The sequence below is a fragment of the Gymnoscopelus braueri genome, assembly GCF_963280865.1.
Source record: "Gymnoscopelus braueri genome assembly, chromosome: 12".
NCBI lineage: Eukaryota > Metazoa > Chordata > Actinopteri > Myctophiformes > Myctophidae > Gymnoscopelus > Gymnoscopelus braueri.
Window position 1 is genome coordinate 15,811,569 of NC_137614.1, and position 10,659 is coordinate 15,822,227.

Genomic DNA, 10,659 nt, shown 5'->3' on the forward strand with positions numbered 1-10,659 from the left:
CCACAATTTGTAGGCCTTGGGTAGGCAAACTGGCCTGGCGGGGATCTGCTCTCTGAGAAGCATACTTTTCTATCTAGTTGCTTTTGCATTAGGCCAAAGTACCTGGTAAGACGCAGGATGTTCCTTTGTCAGGGATGATGTGTGGCATTGCATCAACCCATAAATCATGCATGTCGTTGGATGAAATCTCTGCATGCATGCATTGACTTCAAACTCGCCATGCGTCTCACCAAGGACACGAGGGAGTGTGGTGGCATTTGTGAAATCGGTGGGATTGGTGGATGTCCAGAACCGCCAATCCGACAGATATGTCCATACAGTATATGGGCATATGGATGTCATCAATATGACATCATGGTACTGAAATCATAGACTAGCCTCTGTACTCTGACAATGGGTACAACGAGTACTCTGACAACAAGTACAATGGCTATTATATAACCGGGTGGGGCATGCATGCCCAGCTTGCATCGTTCCCGACTTGCATAATTCCCGAAGTAGTTTATCTGTATCTATACTATCATTTGAAGGGGAATTTTGCCCCACGGTTTTCTTACCTTTTCTATGATGTTATGATATCCTAGGATGAATGAATTTCATAACTCCATCCCGGGTCCGCCACAGCTAAAAACGTGCGCCTATGGTCCTTGCGCTAAATCGTGTATTTTAATATTTTTAATATTTTTATTTATCTGACGTTCATAGTGACAAAACACTATGCAACGTGATTGTCTTGAATGCGCCCCACCGGAAGTCTCGCTAGACGAGATTGAAATCTGTGGTGGACCCGGGAATTTTCTACTGTACCATTCATCCTAGGATATCATAACATCATAGAAAAGGTAAGAAAACCGTGGGGCAAAATTCCCCTTTAAGGAATCTCTGTGTGTCTGTTAACACGAAATCTGTCTCAGGCTTAACTCGGACAGCATCCGACCGTTCAGTCTCAAACTTGGTATATGTGTTTCATATGACCCCGAGGTGTGCAGAGCCGAATAGCATTTTAGAAGGATCAGTTTCCGAGAAGTGAAAAATCACGAATACCTGTAGCCTATCTATCGGCCTGCGGATCTTACAAAGGGGCAGACATTCTCGACCACTAGGACCACTGGCCTAGCGGTCCGGGCACCGGGCATGTAGGCTGACAGCGCGTCGCGGGTTCGAGTCCCTATCCTGACGGCCCTTGCTGCGTCTTACTCCCCATCTCTCTCTCCCCGTTTCCTGTCTACCTACTATACTATCAATAAAGGCATAAAAAGACAGACATTCTCAGTGTGTTCGGGAGATTCCCTGATTGACCAAATCAAACCCTTGGCTTCACGTCAGTGTCACGTTTGTGATACTGAGCCAGTATAAGTCCCTGATTGGTTAACCCGACCCGCCGTTGGCCCAGCTTCGCATAATATTTGTGACACATAGCAGTATAAATGGAACAACTTGTATCATTCCCGACATGCATGGCCCCAAATAGGCCGGCGCCGTCCTAGTATATCTCTAAATGCAGGGAATCTCTGTCTGTCTATCTGTCTGTCTGTCTGTCTGTCTCTGTCTGTCTGTCTGTCCCCTGCATATCTCAAGAACCGTCCAATCAATCGACTTCAAACTTAGATTGTGTATCGCCAAAGACGAGAGGCCTCGATGTGCCTATAGTGGGAAGTCGGTCAGGTGGACAGTTGTCCAGAAATATCTATAAATCCACAAATCTGAAACGGGTAAAATAGGTACTCTGACAATGAGTACAATGGGTATTGCATAACCGGAGGGGCAACGAGCATCGTTCCCAACAGGCATCGCCCTAGTTGTATCTAAATATACCTGTAATATACTGCATGTATAATAGGGCTCCTTATAATAGTTTTTTTTATTTATTATTAAACGTTTTGTTTATTTGTTTTTGTTCTTTTACATACTCATAGGTAGTACAGACATTTATTGAAGCAAATAGGCAAATAAACAGAGTATCTCCAAACAGTGAAGAAAATAATTAACAGGATAGAGTAATATCAGTAAGAAAAAGGATAAATTGAGTAAGATATAAACAACATCAAAACAAAACAAAAACAAACAGACACTCACAAAGAAAGAAAACAACAACAGACAACAAAACAAATACACAACGTAAAATCTCCAAAAACATGTATGTATATAGAAAACAGTCCATGGTCTATAAACGCTACATCGAGTTAAGCACAGGTCATTGAAAGCAATTGTACATGTCAGTGAGGTGATAAGCAGGTATACACCAAGGGTTCATCATACATCAGATTGGTTACTTCCATATATGCAGGTTACAGACTCCTTATAATAGTTTAATGTCATATCGATATTTTATCATATTTTACACTGTCATAGGACAGGCTTAGGACAGAACAATTCTGTTCTGTCTTAAGCTTTTGTGTTCAATGAGCTTTTCTACTTTCACGTCTCCAGTCTTGAGTTATGACTGATCTATACATTATGCGTTTGCCACAATACCACTGTAATGAATGAAAGGAACAACTGGCTCACAGAGCGTCGGTGCTCATTCACTGCCACAGCAACACCACAGCTGCCGGAGGGTCAACCACTCACCGTGATGCCAGCCCATCATACACCTTTCACTCCAATCCCTGTAATACTGAGTGAGAAACTCATGGCTGCCGACACTTCATATATGAAGAGAGATTATGTAATATCACAGTGAGCCATGTCATCAATTAATGCTACCCTAGGATAAGAAAGTCAAAAGTGCATTCAATATTTATTTAATGAATAAAACATTATTTGAACCAATCAAATTTTATATGGTTGAGTATGTATGTTAATACAATAACCACACATTGGCAGTTGTTGGGGGCGCCGGCGGTCTCCCTACTCTTTCATTAGAAGATTTTGATCCTGGTGACGGGTAGGACACAGACTGGTTTCGACATTGTTGCAATTACCTCTCTCCACTGGGGGACATAAATCTTACGGATTGTAGCATTAATACTTGACCTGATGACCTCTGTATCTAAAACAGAGGCAGGTAGGTAGACATTCTTCTGGTGCCTCCAGCTCACTGAACACATCGAAGGACAACCCTTTTAACTGTCTGTGAGAAAATAATACCAAGCTACAGCATGAATATCCCATTCTGTTTTTGGATTCACTGTAAAAAAAAAAAAAAGAAAGAAAATGAAAAAAAAAGAGGTTAATCTGCTTGTAGTGTCATAGGGTTGCAGTCATCCTAAAATATTATCCTTGTACAACCTCATTTGACCTCATTTGTCTTTGACAGTATCTCTTTTTTCAGTCTACTTGGCCTTGGGAGAAATCTGCACAGCTTTACAAAATGAGGTCAGCAAAGAAGCATTGGTGCAGTGAAATACTGCACGCGCGCCTTGCTGAACTAAGTCAGGAGCCCATCATTCACTTCATCTCCATGCAAGTGTAACTGATCGAACTGAGGATGTGGGGTAGGTTTCAGTGAAGTTCATTTAACGCACGCTCACTGCAACTGTCTCGTTGCCTGCTCACTACATTTCATTAGCAATGCCAGGTTTTCCCTGAGGAAAATGTCTTTCTAACCAATTACTACTCTCTAACGCTTTCAGTCTTCAGCTTTGTCCCATTTTGAGCCATGGTGCATTCTTTTTATGTCACCTAAGTTTTTTTATTTGTGACATAAAAATCAAGAAAATAACACCCTGTGTTAAAACTACAGGCTGCATTCTAATTAAACAGTCAAGGCAATTCTTCTCCTTGGCTTCTGAGGACTATTGAAATTTTGCCTGGGTTGATGTGTAAACCAAGCAAGCTGCTGAGCCTGTGAATCAATGTGTCTATTATCTTTTCCGGTCGGATCAATGGAGTCGAGCAATGGGACAGAGCAACTAGAATCCAACAGCCATTCTGGTTAGGCTCAACTCCACTATCTGGATGTGTCAGAGTCCCTACAAGGCAGTTTTACCCTTTCCTTTCATTGGTATTGACCACTTTTTAGTGGCAATCAGTGTTGATGGCCTGCTTATACTAGAGCCAAACAACAGATACCTCTTTGGTAAATCATATCCAAGCTAAAGTAATAACATGCCTGTGTAAGCAATTTCCCTTCACTTCTATTTAAAGCATGACCATCAGCACGATTGAGAGCCACCATATTGTGTCAACACTTGGTTAGTGAACTGCATTGACTGTGCTCATGATCGGTGAGCATTCGCACAACTCACACATTATGCCCTTGGTGTCGCTCAAATGGGAGAATATTTGTTTTAAAAGAGCGGAGAGCCAGAGGCAATGTAGTGACAGAAGCCAGGTAAGCTTAGGGAGGTAATTAGATAGGACACGTAAAAGGGCCCCTCCTCATGGCTTATTCATCACAGGGGATGCCATTACTGGCATGGGCCATAAGAGGGACCTGCTGGCGGGGGCATTTTCCCTGGTGTCAGAGAGTACAGCGGACAAGACAGATGCGGCAAGGCGAGGGAGACTGATGCAGAGGCAGTACTGCATGCAGATCAGCCAGATAAAGAAACAGAATTGAAACCAGTGTCCCGATGTGTCCTGGCTTCATTCTTAGTTGAATCTTATCTGGTCTACTAGTTATTGCAGGATGCATTGTATGCCTGACATGCGGCTGACCTCTAATAGTCATTGACGCTGACCACACAACCGTTACGGGAGTTTTGCTGATTCAGCAAACTGGACCAATGCAGGCTTGTCTTATAAATGCAGGTGGTAGTGAGTGATACAAGTTAATTAGGGATAAAAGCCTTCATATGACATTCTAATGCCGATATGCTATTACAGGTAAGTCTACACCTTGTCTTGATGGATGAAGGATTAATGTGAGACACGTGCAGCTCCCAACAGCGATCTAGTGGGGAGGTTCACAGGGTTCAACCGGGGGCCCGGGAGAAAAAAAGGCATGTGAAAAAGCCTCACTTCTGCAGCGAGAAGCAGGGAACGCTGCACTGCTGCAGCAAAGAGCCAAGCCGCTGCTGGCTCAAACACACAGGAATTCTAATGGAGCCGCCATTATCTCTCAGAACCCATGCAGAGCACTGCAAATCTCATTATTCTGCAGCTCAAATGAATACTTAAAGGCATATTTGTGTACATCCAAGCACGTTTTGTGAAGCGAACACATTGCAGGAGGAGAAGCATAACCTTATTGACTGACTAAATGATGGATGGTCTCTCGCACAGAGTTGTGCAACGTGCAAAAGAGAAATTTGGTTGGTCAAGTAATTTCTACATTTTAGCGCACTGCAGAATAGCACCAGTAAAGTGGTGCATGGTGGGTAATGAGCAGTAGGTGACAGGGATTGCAGATTAAGGGCATTTCACTGTGTTCAGGGAGATTCGTACCTAGTGTGAGACTTTGAGGACATGAGCAACACATTCACAGAATGATTACGTCATTATTGTACTCTTGATTCAGTTAAACTAGTGGTGACATGCGGTGGGAGTTGAGTATTTTGTGCTGCGCTGGTCCTTTTCTGTTGCGCCATTTACTACAACATATATTAACAATGTATGTGCAATGTGCTAACAAATTAATAATTACTTTATCTCGCAGCAAGGACTGTCAAGATGGTTTTGTTCAACTGACTTCCATGATTGCTGATATTTAACAACATGATTCTATGTTTTTTGTTCTTATTTACCTTTATCTGGCCTCAATGTATATAGCTTACATATCCATGTTACACACACACACAAACACACACACACACACACACACACACACACACACACACACACACACACACACACACACACACACACATAGTTATATACACATATACATACATAGTATATATACGGGTGTATACTGTATATACTGTACGTGTGTATACTGTACATATACGTGTGTGCATACAGTATATCAATTCAATTCAATTCAATCTTTATTAGCGGACTCAGCTCCATATAAATACGTACAAGGAATACGTACAAATACGTACAAGTATATAAATACATATATGTGTATATACTGTATATAAATACATACTGTATATATATACGTATATGGGAGTGTGTGTGGGAGTGTGTGTAGATAGGTAGATAGAAATATAGATAGATATATAGATAGATAGCTTTTTATCACTGTACACGGAGACATCCTGCAACGGAGGTGATGCAGCTAGAGTTTGTAGATATCATGACATAATCTCCAAACTGAACAATGTGAAACAATGTCATTCAACTGAACAATGTGAAGACTGACATCTCTGTGGAGAAGTGTGCTTCCCATTGAGATCAGCACACTGTCACATCTTAGAGGCTGCTGCTATCGCTGCTCTGTAAAAAAAAAAGAAGAATAAAATGGGATGCGGGGCAGGGGGGTGGGGGAGGGGGGGGCTGGGGTCTCTCTAGTGAGGAGTCCTTTACCCCAATGGTACTTGGGTCTCGAGGGGGGAGTAGGGGGAGGGGACAGAGGAGGGTATTTAGTAGGAGGAGAATGGGGAGGAGAGGAGAGGAGGGATGGACCGACGACGGTGCACACACACGCATTCACACTGACCCTGGAGGTTGTGTTCCCCTTTAAAAGTCCCGTCCCACTCAGATACGCAGAGCCCATGCAGGATGTGCTGCGGCAATGGGGGAACACTGCTGAGCGGTGCAGTTTGCGCTGCCAGCAAAGCGTGCAAAGAGGAGAGAGGAGGAGGAGGAGGAGGGAAGCGAGAGCATAGAGGAGGAGGAGTGAGGGAGAGAGAGAGAGAGAGAGAGTGCAAACAATGTCATTCTGTTCAGGAGGCAGTGCTGCAGTCAACTTTGCCGCCGCGCCATGAAAGCACATCACCGGCGACCCAGAGGCTCAGAGTGAGTGCACTGAAGTTTCTCTCCTATTCTCTCTCTGTCTGCGGCGCATTCCAGGACTCATCCAAAGGTAGGCATGTCTCTCTTATCTATTCATATCTACCTATTTGTTCATCTTATCCTGCTTCATGTCTACATTTTGTTGTAAGTGATGCTGTTTTACGTATTTTGTAAGCACAAACAGTATAGTTCAGCCATAAAGTATTATCTATGTCAGTATGCATGCCTGCAGTGTGGGAGCCCCCGGCTGCTTCGGTCTCATCAGTGTCAGCTTCCCTGCACCAGAAACAGCCAGCCAGCAGCCAGCCAGACAGTCATTTTCAGTCAGTCAGTTTGCAGTCCAGCTTCCACTGCTTTCTCATCCATGTTTAACGCACAGTACGGGCTGGAAATAGCCTCTCAAGCGTGTCAGATAACAGCCGGTTGATAGGACGAAATGACACAAAGACATAAAGTCCGGTCAGGGTGTTAAGAGTTGTATATTATGATTTATCTCTGTGCTGACTTGGCTTTTCGGGAGAGAGCAGAGGTCCTTGAGTCCTCTACTTGTCTCTGTCTTAGTTGTTGTCTGAAGATGATCTTTGATGCTGGTAAGGATGTGCAATTGTCATGGTTGGGCCGCTCAGGTTCCTGTGTGTGCTGTGTGTGAGTGCGTAGATGAGCAAACTGCAATGAGGCTATGCTGTGGCCTTCATGGGACAGGACAGAGCAATGGTGCAGTCATGAAGTTAGGCTCTAGTGAGGGGGAGTACTTTGCCACGATCCTAAAAGTGGAGGCTGGGACAGAGAGTGCAAAGTGCAGCTCTTCAGAAAATGTCCAGTGGCACACTCAAACTCTTTGTTTGCAGGTGTGTGTAAAGAGAGGGACAGAAAGAACAAAAATCCTATGACAGATGTCTAAAGGTGGAACATGCAGTACAGTTTCTTGTGAATGTTTTGTTTCTTAGAAATGTTTATTAGATTTTAGCATTTTAACAGACTCTTAATGAACAAACCCAATAGAAAAGGGGTCATATATCTCAGTGCAATTCTTATTCCCGGACATTATGTCTCTGCAACATCTCAGCAACTCTCCTGCCCTTTGTTATATTAGTACTGTCTGTTACGCCATTGCAGCGCCAGGACTTAGCTTCCAAGTCCTTTAAGAGGTCACATAAAAGATGGCAAATATCTTATATTAGTAAACCATATACTGTATGTGTGAATTGCTGAGGTGTGTTGTGAAACACGCAGAGTAAAATACTAAAATAAAAAATAGCGTTAATTTAACTCTGGGAGTCTAAATAGTTATCGAAATGGACCCCTTAAACTACGCCACGGGTTCAATTGGGTACAATCTTACACTCTCACAGCTAAATTAACATTGAGTATGTTACTGTGTGTCTAGGATGTCAGGATCATGAGCCTGGCCTGGTCATTTGGCCTGTGTTTGCAGAGTGGGTCAGACCTGAGTTCACCTCAGGTAACTGTGCTAAGACCTTGAAAAAGTCCGCTTTATGCTGTGATCTGGCCCTGTGTGAACCATAGGTCCACAGCTCCTCTCTGGTCACTAGCATTTCATCCACTGCAGGCAGGGAGGTGAGAGAGACAGACAGACAGACAGACAGAGTGAGAGAGAGAGAGAGAGAGAGGGCAGGATGATACAGTAGCAAACTGTACTAAAGGTTCTGTGCCAGATCCAGAGCCTGACATCATCCTAGAACATCTGCAGTTCTCAGACTCACACTTTCACTGAAGGGGGGGTGCTGCACTGCCGGCAAGCAAACTGCCGCACTCACCTGATATTCCTTGCACCTCTGTTCAACCCCCCCCCCCCTCCCCCATCCCCAAACTCCCACACCACACATACCCCCCACCCCCCTCCTCCTCTCCGATTTCTCTTTACTGTGGTCTCAGCCTCTCTCTTTTTCTCTTCCCAGAGGTACAGTTGTACAGCACAGTGCCTCACTGGCATGCTTTGCTCCTCTGTACCCCCCCCCCCCACTTCCCCCCCTTCTCCCTCCTCTAGCCCCCCCCCCCCCCCCCCCGCTTCCCCTTCTCCCTCCTCTACCCCCCCCCCCCCCGCTACCCCTTCTCTCTCCTCTACCCCCCCCCCCCCCCGATAAAAAGTATGCAGCACACATGCTCCCACCAGCCTCCTTGAGCAATTTGCTTGAGTGAATAGAGAAAGGAGAGAGGAGGATAGTAGAGAGAGAGAGCAAGAGAGAGAGAGGGAGCCGGTGAGCCAACAGCAGAGCAGCAATCCTGCAGTGTCCTGCAGCAGCTGGCTTCCTGCAGTGGCGCTCTATCGTGTCACACATGCGCACGTGCACACACACACACACACACACACTCACACACATATACATTCACACAAATTCGCATCCACGTGCAAGTATGCACAGCAAATGCATACACACATACATGCACATGTACATATACATATTTTCATGCAGACATGCATCACACAGACACTCGAACATAGACTTCAGACTCTCCTATTCTTTATTGCTCTCATACACACAGTAAGTCACGTGGTGCAGTGGTAGAGATTGTGAGAGTGAGTGAGAGGAGGCTGACTCTCTCTGGACTGGACAGAGATGAGTTTAAGTAGTGAGTAGGGAAAGACACATGCACACACATACACACACACACACGCGCGCACACACACACACACACACACACACACACACACACACACACACACACACACACACACTCTGCCCTCTGCTAGTGAGGGGAGCTCCACAAGGAAGCATTGGTGAGATTAACCGGCTGTCCCCCCCCCTCTAATGGTGCATTGTCCCATTCCAGCACTCCAGTTCCGATGATGTAATCAATGCAGCAAGCTTTGAACTTGCAGGGGTAAGGATCCCGTCTTTCCTTCTCCTTCCACACTGACATTTTTGCTTCAGAGATGCAAGAGAGAGGCCTCACTGGCAGGCTGCAACCTATGGTCCTAGGTGCAAAGAAGAATATATATTTGAGTATATATATATATATATATATATATATATATATATATATATATATATATATATATATATATATATAGATATATATATATATATATATATATATATATATATATATATATATATAGTATATATATATATAGTATATATATATATATATATATATATATATATATATATATATATATATATATATATATATATATATATACACACATTATATGTGTCTATACTGTACATAAATAGATATGTATACTGTATACATATTTTTGTATTCATATGATGTGATTTATTTAGTACATTGCGGAAAACCGACTTCCCACAAAGCGAGTGAACTCCATGGCTCAGCTGACTGAACAAAGAACATACTTCTAAGCTCAATGGCACCTAAGTTAAATAGTTAGAGGGAATTTGGGAAACTTAATCAAATCCATCCACATTATCAAACCTAGAAAAACTTGCTTGCTGAAACTACTGCATGACACCAGCTGGCACTCTTTCAAGCAGCAGTCAGTGAGTGCAATGCAGTGCCGCAGCCACACTTCCAATAAATTAAGGCAACTATCTGCAGGGAAAAGCCAGTTCTTCTGCCCTTTTAGAGAAGCCACTCAGCTTTTTTTTTGCACCTAACAGTCAGGATACACAAAGCCTCCACACACAAGCGCCACACATGCACTTTTTAATGTAACATCATAGCGACTTTACTCTTTCAATTATAAGGTCATGGGTCTATCGGGGAGAATGGTGGATATGTGGGTAGGCAAAAAGGCTGCAGTGGAGAGCGGTGCCAGAGGATGTACTGTACTGTACAGTGTTCTTCAGTTATGCTCAGACAGCCAGACTGAGAGCATTATTGTAGAAGGTGAGTTTTGCTGAGCTGGTTCCTGCTGCTGCACCCAGAATCTGCCTAGTGATCAAC